This window comes from Rhynchophorus ferrugineus, unplaced genomic scaffold (assembly GCF_030347505.1).
Source record: "Rhynchophorus ferrugineus isolate W39M unplaced genomic scaffold, kcgeb_rfMv2 rfM4, whole genome shotgun sequence".
NCBI classification, from domain to species: domain Eukaryota; kingdom Metazoa; phylum Arthropoda; class Insecta; order Coleoptera; family Curculionidae; genus Rhynchophorus; species Rhynchophorus ferrugineus.
In genome coordinates this window covers 53251919-53278669 of record NW_027472583.1, presented here as the reverse complement: position 1 = coordinate 53278669, position 26751 = coordinate 53251919, and the positions used below count along the sequence as shown (strand labels likewise).

General features: G+C 33.5%; 1 protein-coding gene across 3 annotated transcripts in view; it reads right to left on the bottom strand.

The window, feature by feature from the left end:
* Positions 1 to 26751, bottom strand: part of LOC143196236 (ephrin-A4) — an 808497-nt gene that overhangs the window by 482808 nt on the left and 298938 nt on the right. For 2 of the 3 annotated variants that reach the window (XM_076403895.1, XM_076403896.1), the window contains one exon: positions 3692 to 3756. The exons of the other annotated variant lie outside the window; for it this stretch is intronic. The gene's annotated coding sequence lies outside the window, so the exon portion shown is untranslated. The remainder of the gene's footprint in view (positions 1 to 3691; positions 3757 to 26751) is intronic. 3 annotated transcript variants of the gene reach the window in all.

The following is a 26751-nucleotide window of genomic DNA, read 5'->3' as shown; positions in this document are numbered from 1 at the left end:
TTCCTATAGTATATGTTCGCTTTTACCTGGCAAAGCAAAGTCGATCGTCCAGAAACGGTGTCAAGCTGCCTATTTGCTTAATAACTAATTCGTGGAGAATACATGCATTGAAATTGAATTTGTCCACAAGAAATACGCTCGATGTCTAAATATTTATCAACAATATTAGGAATAATAATTTTTAAATAGATAGAATTATTGTATTTTCTGTAAATATATAACTGGTAGTTACTTATTTTGTGAATGAAACTATAGGAATAATTCAATATTTCAATATTTTAATGGAAGTTCATTATCATCTAGTACATTCTAATGATAGTTTTTTTTTAAGTTTGTTATTATATTGTATCTAATCGTTGCCAACTTAAATTACAATTTACCTCTACTGTTACCTAAAACTAGGTAATTATCTAAAAAGGCTGATTGGACCATAGTTAGTCTCTAATAAAATAAAATAAAAATTAGCAGCATTTTTCGCAGTAGATAGACGAAAGGCATAGAACACAAATTAAAAATGGGCTACCTGCAAGGGTAAGATCGAAGAATGGAATAAATAAGCAAAGAACGACGCTATTTTGTTTGAAAATGTAGGTAAAGAAATTATTCTTCTAATTAACCTGGTTGTTACGTGAGAAATATGAATAAAAGATAAAGACCATGTGAATGCATAAATAATGTAATGAAAATATGCAGCAGTTAAAATTAAACTAACTACATAATTTGCATAGATGGAACACATAGGACAAATAGAAGAAATTATGATTTATTAACAAAGGAAATTTGTAAAAATTTTAAAGCATTGATAAATATTAAGGTGTTTAACGATTAATGTTATATGATATGTGAGTATATGACGTTTAATTATTTGAACATTTAATTATTCCATATTTATGTTTATAACATAGAAGAAAGAAAGAAATCTCATACTCTGAAGTTATTACAGTTCTGAAACTAATCTTACTTATTATTCTTTGTGTTAATGTTCAGTGGTGTAGTAATTTAAACTTTTCAATACCTTGATTATTAATGGACATGAAATGGAAATTATATTTAAGTAAGTGCCATTTAAAAAAGGTAACTTAGTGTTGGTTCTTGAGATAGTTATTTTAATATGATTCTATATACGTACATGTGAGCATGCGGCATTTGTAAATAGTATGGTTTTCCCCAGGAGACAAAAGAATTTTAATATTTTCTAATTATTTTCTAGATTTTTAAAAAATATAAAAGTACTTACGTTAGTACATACAGTTTCTCCATTCTACAGGCCAGATTTTTCTAACATCTCAAATGATTGTCCATCTTCACGCAATGATAATAAATCACTCTTGTTGATGTCTGTTTTAATAATGCTCTCGGAATGCTCGACAACTGGTCGGAATTCGGTCAAATGAATGCGGTCTGATTTCATCAACTTGTGTTATATCATCTAATCATTGATTGATTAATTTTTCAGTCTTCTATCTTCCTCTTTTCATTCGAATAACTATCTCGAATCTCACTTCTGATGGGAGAATTGAGGATTGGCACGTGGTAAAGTGATAGAAACTAAAGGGATTAGTTATGGTTTATTAGAGTGATTGACAATTTACAGTTGACGACACGGCTACTCGAGGGACAAAAAGAAGAGACCGTCGAGTTTTTTTTTGTTATTCCAGAATGACCAGCTAAAACCAAATGGTCTTTTGCTGATATCGATTCGGGTTTGGGATAGAGAAGCGTTTTGCGGGCGATAGAGACCCTGGGTTACGACTGGGATTGTCGTAGTTGTTTACCGTTGTTCAATCGACCAAAAAGAAACCGTGTTTATGCGAAAAATGTGACGAATCAAGATCAGCCTGTTGTTAGATGTCGGTAGTTGTCAAATATTCAAAATGTAAAAACAGTAAGTAGTGTTTTCAACTGAAACAAAATTTAATACAATCATTTCAAAGAGAATTGTTGGTCTGGAAAGTATCCATAAAAAGCCGAAACAAATACAGCTATTTGAGGGATCTAAAACATCCCTTCATACACTGTTGGGTAATATAGGATTTAGGTGATGTAAAGATAACCCATGAAGCGGTTTAATAGAACTTCCAGATATTGCTTTTAAAAGAATACAATTTTTAAAAACATATAACAAAATCAAGGAAGAATTATTATATCAATTTATATATTTCAATGAGACATACATATTTCAGAATGATACATTGGGTCGCTCATGGCAAGATGATAATAAATATAGTGTAAAGACAACAAAAGTTGATGGAAAAAGGTAAACGTTAGAATAACTATTGATTAGGTTTTGTTAGTCATAACATTTATTAATAATTCATTGCAGACATATAGTTCTTCACGCTGGAAATAGGAATGCTTTTATTTCTCCAAGTCCGAGGCAGACTACCATGGAGAAATGAGTCAATAACTTGTTTTTGCAGTAATTTGAAAATCAGCCTTTAAAAAACTTGGAGTCTTTATGTTAGTAGTATAATATTTTTTTATTAGTATTTAGTTATATTTATGTACAATCCTCCATATCTACCATATATATAGTACACCAGTGGGGAAAATCCCAACAACTGCATTAACAAAGGGTGCAATTAAGGAATGGCTAAAAGTACATAAAATAAGTTTCCAGGAAATCATGTTAAAGAATACATTATTTCAAATTGTTACTCGGTAAATATATATGAAATATTTAATTGCATTTTATGTAATTTACTATTTTAGAAATAAGTCTGAGAAAAGATACATGGTAGATCAGGTTACTGAACGTTATGGCCACAGAGTATTATGTCCTCCTCCCTATCACTGCATATTTAATCCAATTGAGTTGATATGGGGTATTCCAATAGATATTCAGGTCGAGAAGAATATTCAAACTAGAACTGTCTAGATTTATAGAAAGAGGCACTGTTGAAAATAACAACTTCGGTGTGTGTGAGCTCGATCAGACACATTGAAGAAGAAAATGAGAAATGGTAGAATGTTGAGCAAGTTTTTGATAGATTGGAAATAAACAGCTTAGTTATTAACCTGATTAGGGTTTCCGCCTTCGGGGCCTAATCAAGCTTCCTTCGGCCATCATAAAAAAATAAACCATAAAGGCGGCTAGAACCTACACTAGTGTGGAAAAAAGTTCAATGTATAATATATATATATATATATATATATATATATATATATATATATATATAATAATATATATATATATATATATATATATATATATATATATATATTATATATATAATATATAATATATAATATATATAATAAAACAACTCTAACCTATAAATTATTATGGCTGTATAATCACTATAGTTTTAAGTTCTTCGATAATATATGCATTATATGTACTATAATGTTAAAATAAGTTATAAAACATTTTATAACATTTTTTATTCATTATTTTATTTATATTATAATTTTGTTATATGTCAGAGCCAATATGTACTAAAACCCAGAGTTGCTGCGGCAACATTGCGAGGTTTTGACAGGTCTCCCGTGTCACTACTGTTTTGAATAGACTATATTAGTGAATTTTTGTACGTTAACAGTTACTTTAAACTAAGTTTAGCACAAATGTATGACGACATTCACTGACTGTTAAAAGGTATAAAGTTCGCTAATTTCAAACAATTTAAAAAAATCCATCTAGAGACATCCGAAAATAAGTTATCACTACTGATACAAACTATCTACTTACTCGTTGATAATCAGTCTTCGTCCGAGAACACCGAGCAGGGCCGAATCTCACTCGCGACACCCATCCTGCAAGAAGAAAAACAAAACGGTAACCGTTAGTCATTGTAGTGAATTAAATTCTCCTAGAGGGTGATGTGTAGTTTGTTTTGTTGGCGAACGGGAGTGGAAATGGGACGATTTGTTTGGGGAGCGGCGAGATGGCGAGCGGAGAGATGAGGGTAGAGGGTGGAGGCGGGCGGCGGGAGACGACGGGGGGCGGAGGGAGGACGTGGAGCGGGTCCCCCCGCGTCAGCTAGAAGTTGGAGAACGATGTAATTTTGGAACTTTGATACTGGGGAGGTTGTTTTGTTCCCCCGTTAAATATGTTTCGCCATATCTGCGGCTTTAACCGACTAAATGATTTGTTGAAGCGGTCGACATCGGGAATTGTCTGCCGTTTAGGTGAAGCTATATTCAGATTTCGTGAAGGGCACTCCGGGAAGTGGAAATGAAACGGGCATCGAATAAAACTCGCTTAATTAAAAGAACCTTTTAAGTAGTGATAGGGTAGAGCCTATTTTTAAAGTAAACTTCCTTTATAATATTTTCATATTCTATTATTTTAATTCCAAACATTACTGCACCATCAAATCTAATAAACCGGATAACGGATAGTACAGAATCATTGTTGTTAGGTGCTTGTATTTTTCACTTTATTAAGATACTTAGTGAGAAAAGTGGTAGAATATGTATGAAAGAAAATATCTTCCTGCATTTTCGACAATGTTTTCCCATTTTTCTGGCAAATATCTGGCGATATTGTTTCAAAGAATTGATATTATTGTAGTTTATCATCATTCCATATTCCCATAAGACCAACACACCAATTTATGCCGTTGGGATTATCACAGAATATTCTTTTCATCGCTACTACATCTTTTTACTTTTTGTGTGTTAATCGCTGAAACCCCATTCTCACTAATATTGAAACGAATCAAAATTATATTTTCAGTTAATTCGTGTGGTAGCTGTTTTCATTCCATTTAGATCTTTCGCATCGTATATAATCGTCAGTTTCGCTTTAACCATTATGTTGCATAAACGTTCAAATTTTATTATAGATAAATATACTACACAAAAACGAGCAGAAATAGTGACAATAGTTTCAATATTTATTGAAAATAATCGTTCCATTATTGCCACTCAGCGGAAACTGCATCAAAAATATCCTAATCGTCCAGTGCCTCACAAAGCCGCAATGTATCGTTTACATGCGAATTTTCGACAATAAGGTACGATAGCAGAGAGGCCTCGTTCTGGAAGACAACAGACATCTCGTAACGCTGAAACCGTGGCTCTGGTGCGCCATAATGTTGCAGAGTCTCCAGTTCCAGTTCCCAGTTACACATTTCTGCACGCTGTTTAAGGCGAATTTTGAAAACTGATTTGAAAATGTTCCCGTATATAATTGAATTTGTCCAAAAATTGCTACCGAGAGATCGTGATCAACGAGTTGAGTACAGCAATGCAATAAGTTATGTTATAAGTTATGTTGAATTATCTAAAAAGTATGTTAAGAATTCTGCTATATTTGAAATTATTTTTTTCGATTTTAAACATTTCATAGGTGATTGCACGTTTTCTTACCTTTGTTCACTTCTAAAAGGTATTTATTACGAAACATTAGTACAATTTATATTAATCAAAATATTTTCCATCATTTTCTGTACCTTTTCTGTCGTTTTCTGCCAACGACATTGGTTTGGCAACTATCCAAATATATCGTTTCATTGTAAAACTTTTTCAGTGCTTTGAAACCGTGCAGGAGTCAAGCCATGTGGCATCGATCTGAAGAAGTAATCATAAGGTGTTATATCTAACAAGTAAACATGCAATTCAACAGAACTTCCCATTCTTCTAGCAAATGATGTGAGATGACTCTATAACCCTTTCAAGGGGATGACTTTGCGTCTATTACTAGCTTTTGCTAGTATTTTCTTGCTATTTTATACGCATTTAATTTGTTCAACTGACATCAATAAACATCTGCAGTCTCAGATTTAGCATCTCGTAATACGCTATACCTTGCTGATTACACCAAATAAATATATATCAAAACTTTATAACCTTGAATAATATGCTTCGATGTCGATATTGATAGACCTCAAGTGCTAATTTATGACTCCTTGCTGTTAAGATTATTGTAGTAAATCCATCATTACGAAACATCAGAGAAAATTATTTTTTTTGTGTGGCAATCAATGAAATAATAATATTGAAACGGTAACGTTCTGGTGGCTACTTTCTTCACTATGATATGGCGGTTATAACACGTAAACATATTAAAATAGTTGATTCATTAACTGCAAACTTATCTGAATTTTATTTAATAGTTTGTGCTTGCTTCGCGTCTTAATAAGTCTTGAAATTCAATATAATCTAGCTTTTTTTACTCCTCTTGCTCGTTCTTCATAGTTGGCATCAAGATCATCACTTTCGTATAGTCGAATCGAAAACCGACTATTGGAGTACGACGGAGAAGCATTGCCATAGGCTTCTAAAAGTGACCGATGAACTTTGCAAGATTACATTCGAAAAGTAGATTGATGGACTTCGAAACAACAACAAAACAAAAATTAATATTGAAAATGTAATTTTAACAGTCCTATGATTTGGTGTATCTAGTGTATTTAGTTCTATGATCTGTATACACTGAATCACTAAAACACTCAAGAAACTCAAGAAATTTCAAAAAAATCAAATCCAATAGTTGCGTGATTGATATGAAGTATTAAAATAATATTCACATCAAAAGAAATTTGTTTTAATGCTCAAAAAACGTGCAAATTACAATTGATAGTAATATCCTATAATGGTCAGTCCGAATTTACAATTCTACATCTTCAAACTTCCTGTGGATACTAGAACATTCATTAATCAGTAAAATATCGGACATGAATAATCATAGTTGGACAATAACATACATATTTGGAGACACTACTAATATTCGGGTACGTCATTTTCACTAATATACACAACCTAACCTCTTAATCTAGAAAATGTTTTCAAAAAGCACGGATAATAAAACCTATAAAATTCTAAAAATAATTTTATGGCTTTTGTTTACCGTATATTACGGAATGTTTAAGACATTTATTGTTGTACATTTTTCTTCAAAAGAAAGGCAGAAAGTTTTTTTATGAATTGTCCGATAAGATTCTGTTTCAATTTTTACTGTTATTGGTCAACTAGCGTTGATTATTGGTTTACTGGCGATGAAATTACTATTAGTTTGAAAGTTATCTGCGTTTTTTATGTCTCTTAGTTTTTACGACCGTTGCATTACCAGAAGTGAGCGATAACCATCTACAGGACTAAAATATTCCTTAACGGCTAATAACATTTTGATTATTTTGTGTTCTTGATGTATTTCTGGTTGATAAAGAACGCTTTACTTTGAAAATTACACGATAAAGTGACGTGGAATTTCTTAGCTAAAGAGCTTTGTTGTAATATAATATTGATTATGTCTTAATAACTATAGCTCTTCCGATGAGTAATAAAATGTTTCCTGTTTTAAGCTTTACCAAAACATCTAACATCTCATTAGAAAGGCAAATAATTAACACTTTATATTTAAATCATAAATATATCCCTGCATTTCTAAGATAAATGAATAGAGTTTTCTCATACTCATACTCAGTCAAATACTCATGCAATTTACAATGTTAGCTAACTCACGAGCGGAGTCAGAAGAAGAAGCAGTGTAAAATTAAAATACAAAATTGTTTTTGATCCATTGTTTTGAAAATAACAAAAGTAGTGTCACTCTTAGCACAATAACTCACAAACGTATGAGTAGAATATCATGAAATTATAACAGCTTTCTTTTGAAAGTTAGTAGTAACTAATTTATGTGTTAAGCCCGAGACTATTCGGCATATGTGTTATCTGACAAAAAATATACTAAAAGTAAATAGTTAATAATTTATAATTAGATCTGAAGACAGTTTCTCCAATTTTATGCTCCGAAGATGATGTCTAACCAAAATACCTAATGTAAGTATAAAAGTATCTGAACAATATTTGGTAGCGGTCTTGGTGAAGCGGCATCTAACTAAATCGAGATTATAAGGCTTCATTCTCATGATCTTTGAAGATGGTGCTTATGAAAATATAACAGTAAACTATGATAAAATAATCAACATATTATAGTTCAACCAAAAAAAAGCACCAGCAGGTGCTTGCAGTGCTTAAGATGTTAAAAGATAATTTTCAACAAAACTTTACCCACTTTTTTACATATAAATCCAATATAATAAACATAATAGTACCAAATAGTAAACATTTTATATCTAGATCTAAAATATTTACATACTAATCTTAAAATCTATGGAGATAACGTTAAAAAAAAATATTTGTTGCTCCTTATTTTACGCACATATCTAACAAAATAAAATATTAAGAACAAAAAAATATTTTTCATCTTTTGATCAAAATTGTTTATGTCCAAATGTTAAAAAAGTTGAGGACAATGTCTAAATAAATATTCTCCACTACTACTAAGTTGTTCAATAAGATCACGGATGAAAATCTCCGCGCATAATATAACCTTATAACGTAACCTTTTGGGCAAATTCATAAAAAATATCTGGTTTACATAAACATAAACATATTTTTCATTACTATCCTTCTGAGAAAAGGACCATCACTAAAATAAACTTCCCCAAAAACCACTACAGTGATGCAATCTACGAATGAGAGAATAGTTGTATGTTAGGATATTAGTTAAAAACTATCCAATTCAATATTTGTGTAAATTGATACTATCTCGGATTAAAATATATGCAACCACCTAATAATATAGTCAGTAAAGAAGCCTATTATCGTTGAAAAGATCGAATAAAAAGAAGAATTAGTAATACATTTTTATAGCGAAGCGGAGAAAAAATTGAGGTTTTTATTTGTTAATATACTGTATATTACTGATACAAAATTAATTTTAAGATGTAATATATTAATTTTAATATGACCATGATAATGAATGTAATGTTCAAAGCAGATAATGTAAAATGTAACTAGTTATCTTATACAAACAGGGTATATCTAATGCGGATCAGGCCTACAAACAAATTCACAATACACGGTGTTAATGTAAGTACGCATCCGGTATATTTGTAACCAACTTCATGTTATAGCCTCACTATAAGTCTCATTGACCATAACCTGATAAGCCTCAGTGACCATTTCAGTGTATATTATTTCTGAATTTGTACAGAGTAAATCGTATTTGCGGATAGTTTTACTTTTACTGCAGGTCATTGAAAGCTGTATAAAGCTTATGGCAACCATGCTTCATCGATGTCAACATGTGAACTAGGAAGTGGTTTCCAGTTGGTTGATAGCCAAACAATTTGAAAAGAGGATTTGCAGGTATTACTTGATGAAACAATAAATGCGGATCTATCGACTACAACTGATGTTATTAAAACATGAAAATGTTATTCTTCAGTATAACAACACTCAACTATATGTTGCAATGCCGGTGAAAACATACTTATACAATTCGAAACCTTATTCCTTCTAATTCTAATGTGAATACTTCAACTCAATACTTCGAATATTAACATATACCATATCTAACTTTAATCATTCTTTGTTTCTTTTTTCGTTAATACCTTGTATACCAAATTGCAATGGATTGCAAGTTTTCATTTATATTATTTTTGGAGAAGGTATATTAGTAAATTTAAGCAACATAATAAATATTCATTGATATATTGTATCTTGAGTTTTTCAAGCTTAAATTCCACCCCTAAAATACAGATAATTGTAATAGCGTTGTGACGAACTGTTGTTCAAAGAGAAGCAATACTGTTAGTTAAATTCAGTTCTCCAAAGAAGTACAAGCATGTAAACAATAAAATCATATATAACCAAACTAATTTAAAATGTTACTCAATCAATTGTTAAGTGCACCTGCACCAAACTAGCCAGTCATATACTACATATTGTTCACTTCCCTCTAATTCCTGCATTTATGTGGTCTCACTGATGTTTGTTAACTTAGATTCTTTCATGGGATGAAGTAATAGAATAAAAAATTCAAAAATTGTTACCTAGTCAACAATATTGATAACATGTCAGACGAAGATGTACGAATCCTTTCCTGTATCAATTGTGAGGGAGGAAAGGACGAAGATAATTGCTTGGAGCAGTTAATTTGATATGTGCTTATATTTTCAAATGGTAATATAAGCGAGACGGAGATGTACAATTCCTTCACGTACCAATTTCTTTAAATTTACTTTCGTGAGTCCACAATCTGCCCTATTGGCAATAAGTATTTCTTATGTTTATATTATATATACACGGCATGTAGAAAATCACTTCATTAAGCAATCTTGTGTATAAAATATTATCTTAATTAATTAGTCTTATTCTAAAGCTTATTCTAAAGTCCACATATGTCCAGTAATCAGATCAGGTGGTGTTAAACGTTTTAGTCTACGCACTTCACTATCACGTCGCATATTTAGCTGATTAGCGAGTACATTGGGATGCACTGACACTCTTTCGAAGTACTTCACACAAACACGTTGAATTATACTCGTTATAGGTTCTAGAGAAATATCGCGTTGTATCACTTTATTTGAAATATAGTACGGAGCATCAACAATGGCACGCAACTCCTTATTTTGAAACCGTTAAATGATGGATATATTAGATATTATATTATGCTAGCGGTACCCCATAGTTGGATTCCATATGCCCAAATGGGCTTGAGCATAGACTCATACAGCAATACCGTGTTATCTAATGATGATTTGGATTTGCGCCCGATGAGCCAATACATTTGCTATAATTTTAGTCCCAGTTGTTTCCGTTTAGAGAGTATGTATGTGCTTCTTCCAGGTTAGGAAAAAACTAGCGACTGAAAATAGCAATTACTACTTTCAGTCAAATGCACGGTTCGGCTGATTTTTTCAATTCGTGATGTCAGACGAAGATGTACGAACCCTTTCCTGTATATATTGTGAGAGAGGCAACGACGGGGATAATTGCTTGGAACTATTAATTTTATATGTGTTTATATATACAACTATAGAATGTTCTGTGATTCTGTAAAAAGGAATTGAATTTTTCTATGGAATGGAATAATACCCCACAAATGTTTTATCGTATTTTAATATGCTAATTGCTATTTTTAAATAATATACCATAATAAATATAGACAATACAATAGAATTTAAACAAAATATAAAAACTAAAGATGCATAATAAACACATAAATACTAAATAAAAATTAAACATATACCTCATCATAAAAAAAACTAATCCATGACATAATTACAAATGATCGCACAATAACTACTAGAGTTTTTAAAATAAAGTAAATGCTTTATTTATTATTGAATGAAAATATTTTTTAACAAAAATCGAGAGAGTAATCGAAATATTACGTATTATTGCCATAAAACCAGTCAAAATTATTTTATATTTATCATTCACAATTTTAATCTTTTTCCCTTATTACATTAACAACCTTGAAAAATAGCCTTCTAAAATATAATGTACAATATATTGTTATTTACAAGCAAACTACCAAAAAAATCATAAAACTATAGATATTACATATAAATCTATGTAACCATAAATTGGGTACATTTTTGTAAAGGTCGCGGCTATGACAACAGAGCCTGGACGTTAAAAATCAGTCGAATGAAATTAGAGAACCAAAACTAGCGACTGAAACAGTCGATAGTAAAAAGTAGTCAATTACTAAACACTCGATAGTCAATTTGAGACCAAAAGTTCACAACGCTAATGAAAATATATAAAATTTACCTTTCCATAATATAAAATAAATCTCATAACGGACTTACAATCCTAGTAATACAAAGTATATTGAAATTGATTTTAAAAAACCTATGACTCAACTAATAATAATATTTGTTTTATACACATTGTAACTCGTTTAAAGAGAATTGTTTATTGGAAAACGGTCACGGAGAAAAAGGCGATCGAATATCCACATCGACTATTTGCAGAGGTGACCCTTGGCGACGATATTTAAAAAATAAACTGCAAAATTTTTATGTACATTACGGGTGTGACCCCGGTCATCCGATACAGGCCAACTACACCTTGAAAAGAACGACACCCTATCCGTGTTATGGTTAAATAAATGCCAACTCACAAAATAAACAGTAGTTTTGACGATATTTCGTCGAACCTTTTCCTTTCTTTTTTTAGGTGCCCCAACGTTAAGAATGGTTATTTAGATTTGGCGTTGCCAAAACACGAAATGTGGAAAAACCTAAGTAAAAAATTTGTTAATGGCGATACAAATTAGGGGGTCGACCTCCTAACTCGACTAATTGTTGGTTTTGGTTTCAATCAGGTTATTGAAACTACACTTGCTTGCAGATTATCTTGAATAATAAACAACAATCGATGCTTTGAATATATGGACTACTATATATGGCGCAGGCGCACTTAAGAATAGATTGAGTAACATTTTAAATTAGTTTGGTTATATATGATTTTATTATTTACATGCTTGTACGTCTTATACTATTGTTTGCAGACTTATATCAATGAATATTTATTATGTTGCTTAAATTTACTAATATACCTTCTCCAAAAATAATATAAATGAAAACTTGCAATCCATTGCAATTTGGTATACAAGGTATTAACGAAAAAAGAAACAAAGAATGATTAAAGTTAGATATGGTATATGTTAATATTCGAAGTATTGAGTTGAATTATTCACATAATTAGAAGGAATAAGGTTTGGAATTGTCTAAGTATGTTTTCATGTTTTCACCGGTATTGCAACATATAGTTGAGCGTTGTTATACTGAAGAATAACATTTTCATGTTTTAATAACATCAGTTGTAGTCGATAGATCCGCATTGATTGTTTCATCAAGTAATACCTGCAAATCCTCTTTTCAAATTGGTTGGCTACCAACCAACTGGAAACCACTTGCTAGTTCACATGTTGACATCGATGGAGCATGGTTGCCATAAGCTTTATACAGCTTTCGATGACATGCAGTAAAAGTAAAACTATCCGCAAAAACGATTTACTCTGTACAAATTCAGAAATGATACACACTGAAATGTAGAGCCGGTCACTGAGGCTTACAGCGAGGCTATAACATGAAGTTCGTTACAAATATACCGGATATAATGAACTTACATTAACACCATGTATTGTAAATTTGTTTGTAGGCCTGATCCGCGTTAGATACACCCTGTTTGTATAAGATAACTAGTTTCATTATACATTATCTGTTTTGAACATTAGATTCATTATCATGATCATATTAAAATTAATATATTACATTTTAAAATTACTTTTGCATCAGTAGTATACAGTATATTAACAGATACTAACTGATAATAATATATATTAAAAACCTCAGTTTTTTCTCCGCTTCGCTATAATAATTAATTACTAATTCTTCTTTTTATTCGATCTTTTCAATGAGAATATGCTTTTTTTACTGATTATATTATTAGGTGGTTGCATATATTTTAATCCGAGATAGTATCGGAATTTGTAAAAACCTAAGTAAAAAATTAATAGAAATACAAATTATAGAGTCGACCAAATGTTGGTTTTGGTTTCAATCAGGTTATTGAAACTACACGTGCTTGGTGATATCTAAAACAGTCACAAATATTAAACAATTGCAAACATAAATTTACGACTATGCCATAGCAGAATTCAAACCCGCGACTATCGCAACAGTAGGTGGACCGTCCTGTCGCCTTTATAACTGCGCCAACCAAGCCGGCTTTATGAATAGATGTCAAGCTTATAATTCTTTTATTTTTGACTATCCAAAATGTTCCTTGTCTTCGGTGTCAAAATCACGACTACTAAAGCGAAACCAGTATTCTCATATTGAATGTGAATACTGCTGACGTTTTTATTGATTTTCGCTCTGCTTTCGACTATATGCTTTGAAAGCTGAACGTTTTCGTATACAAATTATTAAATTTCTTCATACATCTTACGGTATTTTACAAGAGAGTGTCGTCGCTCCACGGATTTTCAACATAGTAAGGGATGAAATTAAGCGAATATTTTTTAAAAACAGACAATAGCGCAAGACGGGATCTATTTATCATCAGTAATACATGAGAAGAAAGCGGTATCTATTGCAGAAGATGCTATGCTACATCTACATCTACGCCGAATAGGCTATGTACTTGTGAAAAGATGGTCCATATGAAAGACAGGAAATAGTACAATCAAGATCAAAATTCGCTTCTTACGTACACTTATTCTATCAAAGCTTATGTATGGCTCCGAAACTTATGACAATGTTACAAGTGGAAATCTGTAGGCTTGCTTAAGCTCTTCATATGCGACATTTAAGGCGAATTCTACGTATTTCTCAGCGATATCGTATTAGAAATAAACCAATTCGTTGAAATGCAATGATCAGTGTAAACTTGAGAAACAAACTCAGGTACGCAGAATGGTTTGGACAAGTCAGTCGAAAGAAAGATGAATGTTCTTCACCAATCGGTTCGATCACTTCGACATTAAGACCTCACGGAAAAAATTAGTTTTTTTAATTATTTGTGTTTTTTTTTTAAATAGCTATTATGTAAACACGAGTTTTATTTGTTTATATTCTCTCGATATTTTTTTCTGAAAACACAGACAAAGATCTATATGTTACCACTCAAGCTAATCATAAATCGTTACGAATATCTATGGTATCTAGAATTCCGTCTGGTAATTCGATATTCGAAACTAAAAAGTCTAAATGTCTCTTTTTAATCCCCTTTTGTTTTTTCTTAAATCTCCAATTATTATTTTCTATTAATTATTCTCTATTCATTATCCTCTATTTATTTATTTATTTATCCACTTATTTTTATCTATTTTATTCTACTCATAAAAATAATTCATAAATTACGGTAAATTAAATTTAATAGTCTTATGGTTGTTACTGTAAATATAAATTATATCTATTTTATAAATCAGAAACCGATGCTAAAGTGGCTACGGCTAAAAACGCTACCGAAAGTGGTTTCTGCTTGCTCTTGGTAGGAGCGTCCCTAGCGCGCCGCCTTGGGCTTTTTCCATCATAGCTGAAGCTGGAGAAGTGAGCGCATAATAGCAAGAGTTTTGCTTATTTGTTTACTTGAGATTTTGGCTTTATCCTACTTAGACAATCCTAGTTGCATTATTGTTGGTGTTAGGGTATAAGCTGGTACATTGATTCAGGTAGTCAATAAACCACATATAATGGATGTATATACCCAACAAAAACATTTAGTGGATAATAACAATAATAGCGACAATTGATAGCAATGATAAAATGTGCTGGTATGAAGTATGACTTGTGAACAGGGTGCGAAGGGAGAGTAACGCACGACGTACCAGCTTATGTCCTAACACTAAGAATAATGGCGTGTAAGAGATTAAGTGTTATAAAATGATAACATTTTAATAATAATTCATACCTTATACACTTATATCGCATTATCTGCCGGCAATTTTGCCTATGAAATAATTATATTACCTTAACAAAATATAAATACAAAATTAACCTAAAAATAACTTCTAACTACAACTGTGGTAAACGACAAGGTGTATATAGAAAAGGACGCGTAATAGTCAAAAATCTGTCGCTAGATTAGAATAAGTGCGCATGGTGCAGTTCTAGCCAATCAAAATTTGTATAGGCATGGATGTATAGGTTTTTTTACTGTCGTCTGATTACATCTAGCAAATACCACCCCCGAAGAAAGATCAACAATGTTGCCACTCATGGCAATTATTTATGTTGATAAGTATTCGCAACGGCGACAAATCATACAATTAAAAAGAAGCGGCAGTCCCACCTGGTTCCTTCACATTATATTTAACCAAACCTTTTTTTAACAACCTTTTAAAAAAACACTTGAACCACCCAAAAAGTAAAAGGTCTAAAACATTGAACTACGAGATGGAATTCTAAGTACCATAGATATTCGAAACGACGTATGATCTTGAATGATACATGTCTCTGTCTGTTATAAGATATAAAAAAATTTGCTTTTACAAACATAATTTTTATTTTACAACCGAGTTTAAATTTTGCCCTAAACAATTTTACATTATATATGGTAATATTCAGCCACATTTGATATAGCCCAAGGTGTAATCGAGCCAAAATCCGCCACTGTAACAGGTCGATTAAAAGTCCCCGGCCTACCATAGTAAAACATATTTTTTGGCAAAATTAGTTTTTTTTATTCAACATAATTCCCTTCAAGGGCGATACACTGATTATAGCTACTCTTCAACTATTCGATACCATTTTTGTAGTACGATTTAGTCTATTGCTTCAAAATAGACCTCAGTTTCGGTGATCACCTCTTTATTCGACGAAAATTTCTTCCCAGTGAGCATTCTTTTGAGATCTCAGAACAGGAAATAGTCGCTGGGGGCCATATCTGGAGGATACGGTGGATGAGGAAGTAATTCGAAGCCCAATTCATAGATTCTTGCCATAGTTTTCACTGACTTGTGACACGGTGCATTGTTTTGGTGAAGCAGCACTTTCTTTTTCTTTAAATGCGGCCGTTTTCGGATTTCGTCCTTCAAACGTTCCAATAACGCTATGTAATACTCGCTGTTGATGGTCCTTCCTTTTTTAACGTAGTTAATGAAAATTATTCCATGCGCATCCCATGATACAGACGCCATAACCTTGCCAGCCGACTGTTACGTTTTTCCACGTTTTGGAGCGGGTTCATCGTGTGCAGTTCACTCAGATGATTGTCTGAGACTGATGACTGAATGAAATGATGAAGCCATTTTTCATCCATTGTCACATATCGACGTAAAAACTCGGGTTTATTACGCTTTATCGTCTTCAAATACTGCTCCGAATCATCAACTCGTCGTTGTTTTTGGTCAAAAATGAGCTCCCGCGGTACCCACATTGCACAGAGTTTTCTCATACCCAAATGTTCGTGAACGATATGACGTAGACGCTCAGTTGAACTCTTTAGAGTATCTGCTATTTCATTTAGTTTCAATTTACGGCCATTCAAAATCATTTTGTGGATTTTTTAAATATTTTCGTCGGCAACAACCTCTTTTGGGCGTCCACTGCGTTCACCGTCTTCGGTGATCATTTCACCACGTTTAAACTTAGCATACCAATCCTGAATGGTCTATTTTCCTGGATCAGTGTCCGGAAACTCGTCATCAAGCCAATCGGCATCAAAAACAATATTTTATCAAGACGCGAAATTCCTTTTTATCAATTTTTTTCACAATTACAAAAGTTGCTTCACTCAAAATGATATTGTGAATTATATCTGAACTGATAACTAATGATCCGACAGCTGTCAAATTTATATACGCATCTTTGGAGGGTTAGGGATAACTAAAAACATATGGATTTAATTCTAGTAGCGCCATCCATGTGTCAGGCCGGGGACTTTTCAATTGACCTTTTTTAATACAACGCTAATAATATTGGTAAATAAGATAAATCAGTCCGTATAACGAATCTTCTTCTCCCTGCTTATACCATGCTTCAGGATCAGATAATGATAAGATGTTAACAAAAACGCGAATCGTATTTTTACCGGCTAATAAATCGCGATAATATTACAATCACGACCCGGGCAGGTCAATATTAAAAATATCGCCGCATTTCTCATACGGCTAGCTCCGTCCTCTTTGTCCGTTTCCTCTCTGCTTGGTCAGCGGCCGAAGCCAGCGCGCGTATGTCCGACACGGGCTGGCCGTGTGTTTTTTTCCTATCGATTATTTTACAAGCTGTAACGCTGGACGTTAAACGTTGTATTTTGACGTATCGTAATAGCCCGTGATGTATTTTTGACAACGCTTCAAAGATAAAAATCTCGGAATCGAGTATGTTTTATTTGTGTGGGTTCGGGTTTTTTTCCCTTCCCTTCTTCGTCTTCGCCTTCGTCTTCTGCTCACATTGTTGTTGTTGTTATTTGTTGTTCGAGGCGCGCTTTTTTTTTCCTTTCTTTCGGGACTCTCTCGATTGGATGCGATCCGAAGAACCGCCAAATATTTATCGGGTCTTTACGAAGCCGCCGAGTGATTAATGAACGCCGTTACTTAAGTGTTACGTGGCCTCTTGATCGACCGTTCTCCTGCCGATGAACTTCCTGATTTCCTCAGATATCGTGTGTTTCGGATGGTAGATATACGGTTGGATACGTATTTGACAATATATATTATCTAAAACAGCTACGCATTAGTCAAACATATTTATAATACATACCAATTTGAACGACATATATGGGAGAGACAAAATATTATGAAATCATAATAGCGTATACTCATTCCCCAATTTATTTTGCATTGTATCAAACATCTGCCGAATGTTTATGAATATCTGTGTAAGAAATACTTTTATTTCTTCTTAATTCTGTGGCGACCGCCACGACCCTTTAGGCCACCAGGAATCCACCAACAAGTACAAAGGTTGGCAACGCCGGTGGATTGATACCATGCAGTTCCAGGCTATAAAAGACCATCACGACGACGTCTCGCTCTCTTTTCTTTTCTACATGCCCTTGTGATAGTACCACAGCGCTACCGTACTTCCTCTACCTAACCGAATATCCTTTCAATTCTCCCGTCGACCACATGTTTCATTTAACATTGAAATAAACAGTATTTCTTCAACCAGTGTTTTCAGCTATCGTCCAAATTCCTTCCAAAAATAGTAGTGAGTGTTCTGACAAATAATCGTAGCAGCAGCCACACATTTCGACCGACTGACCGACCAGATGAACATTCCTACAATTGGTGACCCCGACGTGATCAAAGTGACCAACAGGTAAATCAACTTAACATAAGCCACCTGACAGATGCATGGAAGGATATCACGAGGAACGGAACCAATCAACATCACATGGTCGACGACATCCCACGAGACTAGCCTGATGGACGAAAACCGCAGAAGCCCATCGTGTATACCATCAACACATGAACACCCCCGCAGCACGAGACGGTACACGTAACATACTTATAGGTACCCTCAGGCAAAGCTAAACGACCCAAGACGAACGACGTCCTACTACAACTTCGATGGCAGCTGATCCCGTAAATCTCCTCGCTCAGGTTGGGATCCCCATCTCATCAGCAGTCCCCGGGCGTTTGTTTGCTGATTGCGGATGCACTCCGGAAGTTGCACCACATAGAGGTACAATCCACGGTAGTTCCACTAGGAGGGGAGTTATGTGTCGACCGCCACGATCCTTTAGGTCACCACGAATTCACCAACAAGTACAAAGATGGCAACGCCGGTGGATTGATGCCATGTAGTTCCAGGCTATAAAAGACCATCACGACGACATCTCGCTCTCTTTTCTTTTCTCCATCCCTTTGTAATAGTACCACTTCCACAGCGCTACCGTACTTCCTCTATCTAGCCTAATATCCTTTCAATTCTCCCGTGGACCAAATGTATCATTTAACATTGAAATAAACAGTATTTCTTCAACCAGTGTTTTCAGTTCTCGTGCAAATTCCTTCAAAAAATAGTAGTGAGTGTTCTGACAAATAATCGCAGCGGCAGCCACACATTTCGACCGACTGACCAACCCGACGAACATTCCTACAATTCCTTCACACTTATCCCCAATAATCAACATCACCACATCTCGGCTCAAATAACAAGCAGTCTAGGCTGTTATCGTCGAACATAAACATATTTCTGTAACTCTGGTTTCACTGCTTGCCAAATTCACTGAATTCGCCATATCTTCGTAGCGTCGTTGCGGTAAATGCACTTCCATAATAGCCAAATATTAACTAACACTATCAGGATCATCTTTCTTAAACAGATTCCTCCTTCAGGACTCAATGTATAATCGCACAACCATCCTGAGCGTATTTTGAGTACAATCCTACTTCTGATTTGTAAGAAATACTTTAATTTCTTGGTAAATTAGATACAAATATTCAACTAAACATTATAATGGTCACTATCTTGATAATATAGAAGGTATTACAATGGTGGTTACAATAACATTCGTCTATCAATTACGCCAACAAGATACTCTTCGAAAGACTCTAAGAAACTATATGATTCCCAGTCAAGGCGCCGGCCTTTGTATCAGCAGGATTTAAACCCATGACTATCGCAACAAGAGGAGGATCATACTGTTGCCTTTACTATAGTGCCAACCTGTCTTAAATGTTTCGTAGAATTCAAAAAAATCTACCAACATATACAATCTTTATAGTTAAACATACGAATCATTAAAAACCACCTGGTGCATAGCATTTCTCGAAGACGACGCCCCGCCATATGATGTTCCCCGAGCCTCCTTACATTATTCCATAACATTTCCAAATAACCCGGCCTGCTATTTGGCGCGGGGATCATTGAAAACACCTGGTGCGTTATATCCCTCGAAGGCGACATCCACCGTTTTACGGAATCGTTTTATTTTTTAAGATCGCCCTCCTAAAAACCGAAACAGAAAAACGTCCCGCCGAGACTTTTATTAGTACGCGCTGGGAAATTCTCCGGAAACGTCGATCTCGTGTCAGTAGTAGCCATTTTTAAATGGTTTCAGCCAGTATTCGGTAAAATTCGTTACTGTTACCGCTTGATCCTAAGATGTTGTCATTTACAAGTGATCGAGAGGTGGTATCTAATGAACTAGAGATGTCGGTCGCAGAGAAAGTCATATTTTACCAACTAGGAGTTTAACTGAACTGGACCTACAATTTAATATGGGCTCCGAACCACGGTCTTCGGCGAGTGACCAACTTAGAAATTATACCAGAAGATTTACGGTCTTACCCAGCTTGGCTACTGACGTGACTGGGATCATTTTCTTTGTCGGATTTTGCCTAGGACAATCACAAATATCAAACAATCACAAACATAAATTTACAACCATGCCCCAGCAGGATTCGAACCCGCGACTATCGCAACAGTAGGTGGACCACCCTATCGCCTTGACCACTGCGCCAACCAAGCCGGCCAAAACGCTCTTGATGAACGAGGGGAGAAATCTTAAAATGACGGTTCGATAGTCTAGGTTCTTTATGTATTTTCTTCAAAAAAATGTTTGAAGACCGAGGGGAAGTAGTTTTAAAACAAAAGTTCGATAATCTACTTCAAAAATTCTAGGTTTTTCATATCACTATTAAAAAAAATATATATATTTAAAAGATATACACTGGTAAGAATTCTAGTATCTCTTGATTGTTTATATTTGTTTATAGTTTATTTATTGTTGGATGGAGGTGGAATGGAGGCGGTAATTAATAAATAATTGATTTGGGACTATTATCAAAAAAGCTTTTGTAACCATTCTAATGTAAAAAGATGAATCAGGAAATTGCATCCAGCTGCATATGATGCAATTTATAATTTAATTTGGAAAATTGGACTCAATTCTATACCAATTCATTCAATTCATTCATTCTATACCAATTCATCCATCAATCAATTTGGGATAAGATTTAAATTATCCGTACATAATAAGTTGAAGCTACACAAGCAGGTACTACCTACGGAATTAAGTTAAAAGTAAAAATTTAGGTAAATATGATTCGATGTCTTTTAGGTAAGTATAACCGTTGATCATATGCACTCAGTGCACAGCATTAAAATTGAACAAGAAAGATTGAAATTTCACTCGCTCGAATATTTTAAGGAGTGAAAATATAATATTGAAAAAACTAAATCCTAATTTATTAAGATTTTGGGTTCTAAATGCGAGTGTAATTGATCACGAGTTTATAAGAGTATATCAAAAAGTGACAGGCATTCAAAACTCGAAGAGAAGTATTAAATTAGAAGACTTTTTCCCGCTAAAAGGATTATATAAAAGTATTCTATAAAAGAAATTAGAAAGAACCATTCTGACAGCAACAGGATTGAATTCTGTTCAACAATCACAATAAAGATTGTGCGAGATTGGTCAATCCATTCAGTTCAAATGTTAAGTTTGGGGTATAGGTAATTGTATATTATATATATTATTGTTTGATTGTAAAGATATATGGATGTTGTAGACTAGACGACCTAAGGGGGATACAATATGAAAAAGTACGCCTAGAACTCTACCTCATTAGTAACGTGGATTGCTTAAACAACACGTTGAACTCTTACACTCCTCTATATATTAGCAAGGGTGTTTAGGCGTCAAAAAAAGAAGCAATGAAATAAACAAAAGCAGGTGTACCGCATGACACTGTTTTGGCTTCTGTCTTTACCTACTTTATATTACAGATATAATATGTTACTAGGGCTACATTTGCTGATGACGCTGCCATACTTGCTATTGAAAACAACAGTGAAGAAGCAACCAGAACATTCTAACACGCAAGTAATAATATAAATAAGCAGTCCAGACATCGAGAGTAAATCAGTGCATATTGTATTAATCTACAACCATGTGTTCATATACCAATAAATATAAATAATACTATTATCCAATACAGCAACACTGTTAGTACCTTGTGATGCCTCTTGATGCAAAACCTCGTTAGTCCACATCAAAAAGAAAAGAAAATAACTCGAATAAATGTATTCATTATTTGGGATAAGATTTAAATTATCCGTACATAATAAGTTGAAGCTACACAAGCAGATACTACCTACGGAATTAAGTTTTGGAGATGTTCCGCGAGAAGAAATAACAGCAGCAATACAAGTGTTTCAGAATAAAGTGCCGAGAAGTATTATAGATGCACCCAGATACTACAGGAACAGTTACGAACACCGAGACATTCGCATTTCAAGTGTTATAAAGGAAATTAAGAGATTCGCAACAAGACATAAGAAAAGATTCCACTTCCATGTAAACACCGAAATGCTGCAACTCTTGGACAACATTGAACTAGAATGTAGACTCAAGAGAACCAAACCGTGTCAACTTATATAGTTATGTAGTGAAGTACATTAAATGGTAAAAACACCGAAAAGTTAACTATTAATCTTTATTTTATTTTATCAGAGACTAAGTAAAGGCCAATGGGTAAGTCTATAGCCTATTCAAAGTCTTTTTGTACATACGTCATCGATATGTTTAATGCATTCATTGCCTGTCGTTATTTGTAAATTCGTTTAAGAATCAGACAATATTGTCCTTCTCATTTTATTCTAGTTAGAAAGAGACACAATGATGTCTGATTAGTTCGAATACCTAAAGGAATGAGCCTGTTAAAGTTGTCAGACGTATGCAAAATTTTTGAAAGCAATAGCAATAAGAGATCAACGGCAACAACTAGTAATAATATATCGGATATAATATATATCTATAACACTAGGATTTGATTATAATTATTTAATTATTATAATAAATTATTCTTCAAATACACATATAATATATAGGAACTGGCAACGTCAACCAACTCTTGTTCCCGTCGTCTGCCTCGACCTTCTTCTTCTTGTTCTTTTGTTCGAGACCTCCTAAGGGAGGATTAATACACAACGGCCTAATAACGCCCACGAGTAGGCGAATTTCGGAGATCCCGGAGCATCCCAAACGTCAGACAACGAAACGGTTATCGTTTAATGTTATTTCCTCATTGTCTATTAAGTTTTTTCTAGACGTAGAGGATTTATGATACTTTTTCTCTACCGAAAGATAAGGATCTAGCTTTCTTGGTTCGAGAAAAGACCGCGTTATTATGAAAGACCGTAAATAATTTCCGTTCTATTTAAATGAGTAATTTTTCTTTCTTCTTGTACCACCGCGGCAGACACGACGTTCACACCGATTTTTTATGTTTCTTACGAAAAAAACCGAAAGGACACCGAAACCTGTGGGTCATTTATACATATACACAGACTTCCCGGTATAGTTACGGACGAAACTGGTTTTTTTTTATTACGAATATGAGTTGTCGGTCATTGTTATGAAAATAACTCGGCCCGTTTGGCGCACTCCGCACGTTTTTCTCACAGAAAAATGACCAGGCGACTGCTCCTGACCCGTACTGACGCATTCCTGCTGGCTCTTTCGAAAGCCAAACCGGTAATCGGCCGGGTGTACTGCATTAGTTTCTGTTACGAGCCTAGTTAACTGCTCCTAGTGGTCATTTCGTTTTTATCTTCGTCCTTTGTCGTGTTTCAGATACTTATGAAAGACTGTTTCTTTGTACCGGTCATCTGGTGATTTATTATTACCTTTTAATGATTAAATTTGCAAATTATTATTTTAAAGATGAAAATTGAATTGATCAGTTAAGAAATTATTTCTTTATTATCAGTTACTCTTTGAGAAATCGATTGTGGAACGTCTCAAACCTATTCTCGAGCAAAGAAAGCTGATACCAACTCACCAGTTTGATTTATGGAATGGCCACTTAGCAACTGAACAAGTACATCGAATTACAGATGTAACTGAAAAATCTCTAGAAAATAAAAGCGTGTACTCTGCTGTCTTTCTCATTGTAGCACAAGGTTTGACAGAGTATGACATGAAGGCCTTATATATAAAATAGTCACTTATCATTGATCATTTAATTAATTTTTTTAATTTCAAATTAATTTATAACGTGTTTATATTAACGATAACCTTGGTATAACTCTGGATGCCAAGCTCAGATGGAAGGAGCATATAAGAAAATGTAATTAACTCAACATCATGTTAAGGATAATTTATTGGTTACATTGTCGAAACTCCGAGCTATCAATGTACACCAAGCTTATTGTATATCAACAGATACTCGGACCAGTGTGGAACTATGAAATTTAGCTCTGGAGATGCGCCAGTAATTCCAATGTCCAAGTGATTCACAGGTTGTAAAATAAAGTGCTGAAGTGATATGTACGAATTTTTGACCTTCATCTCGACCTAGAAATTGACGAGGTTACGGAAACTATCAGATGATTTGCCCATTCCCATCAAAGAAGACTCTAGATCCACGTGAACACGAAAACGTCCAGACGTCTCAAACGAAAACAACTTTCTGATCTTGAAATGTTTGAACACTAACGATATACATTTGAATAAAATTCCTTATTAAAAGCTTAGCCAGATTTTTAGAAATTATGAATGTTTAATCACAGTAATATGCATTTATGGACAATTAGAATTTGAACAACTGTAAAGCGCTATCTGTGCATATAGTAACATTTCATTGGTTTGTTGATGTTTTCTTGATATATATCTTTTTAGACACATTGTGTACATCACAAAACAGTTTCTGGATAAATAGTATTATATAATAGAAATATAATATAATATAATATAACCAATCCTACTAATTACTTGAAAGATGACAAATGTCTTTGCTTATATACTACGTACTTACATGTATTTTTATTAGCGATATTCTTTGGTGCAAATGCGAAGTATCAATGCAAACAACTGTGTAACAATCTACGCTACTTAATAACTTCCCCCTAACTAGTCCTAACATTTCGTTACAGAAAATAACAGTTTTACTGCCTTACTAAGTTATTTGAAGTAGCCAGACTCTGATTAGGGAACCCTCAAAACTGAAGAAATTTCCTGCCGAAAATCATTTCGAAATTTATGGTGAAGCTGCTCCCTCATATTCCAATTGTCGAGTTTGTTTTTGACGATTTAATTTTTAAATTTTTTCGATTTTTTAATTGACGACTTCGACGTCATTGAAAAAAACATTAACAGAAAGGGTTATTGAACGAAAACCTACCTCAAATCCTTAAAAGACTTTCACAGAGCTTAAGAATTGAAGAATAAACTGGAGAACAGGATCCATATCGACGAAAGTGGAATATTCATGGCCATAAAGTTTTGCTGTAAATATGGTGTAATGATCTCGAGGGGTAGGTATTCCGAGCTGTTAAAACCTAGTAGACCTGTTACTACAGATGTCAATTCAACAAATTAAACTCAAATTAATCCTCTTGCATAATAAATTTCAACCAGCTCGATTACAAAAGTGTGAACACTAAGAATGCTCTCCAGATATAGCGTTCTGAGTATCACTTGCTTATATCAATACAGCATGGCTTGGATGGGTTATGGTTTTGAAACGCTTCTGCAAGAAGAGTGAAAATGAATCGATGTTGGAATCACAGTCAAGGCAACATTGTTCTTTCAACATGATTTTAGCCACATTGCCAGGAAGATGGGAAAAAGTTATACCATGTATATACCACGTATTAGCATTAAAAAAATTAAAAGAGTAAAAGTGTTGAAGTGTTCGTAACACAGATTTAATCTTTCAAACAACTCAGAAGATCATTATTGCAAAAAACACACTTAATTAACTTAATCGGAAATATTAATATTTACTGATGTTAAAGAGTAAATATTTTTAATTTCCTATTTCCACAATTATTAATAGTTACTTTACCTTTTAACATCTTATGACTCTAGTAACATCCTGCAAAGCGATGAATTATTTGTCTGGTTTGTAAAAATACAACAGGGAAAATATAAATTCTATCTCGAGTTTTATTAAGTTTCGGATGTTGGCTTCTTATTTATCTACTCAAATATAAGCTAGGTACAATTTTTCTTCAAGAATATTAGAAAATTCCAAAGCAGGGTATGTATTTTTCTATATGACGGGTCTTGGTATATTAATACTGATATATTATCGCACTAACTCTAATAATATAGTAAATACAAGTGTTGAAATATTGATAATTAATGTTATAAAAGTTGTACAAGTAAGATAAGAAAGATTTTATTTTATTATGATAATTTAGACAGATACGAATGTACGAATAGCTGGATCTAAAAACTCTTTTTTACTAGATAATATTTATCTTCTTACATTTGTACACTAAGAAATAAGATGTTTTATTGAGTTTTATCATAATTTATTCATAAAGGAAAGCTGGTTATAGTTATATGATAAAAAAACGAATACACTGTATATAGAATTTGGATAAGGGGCAATATAGAAAAGATAATTTATAAAATATATTCCTCATGAAGAAAATAACCCTCCTAAATGGCATAAAATTACGCAATAAAGCAAAATTGCCAAACCAAACATAATATAACTAGGTCAAGGTACGATCTCCATGCTGATGGTTTGGAATCCCGTTAAGAATATTGGTAACTAGATGACTGCTGAGATAATTTCTAATTCAT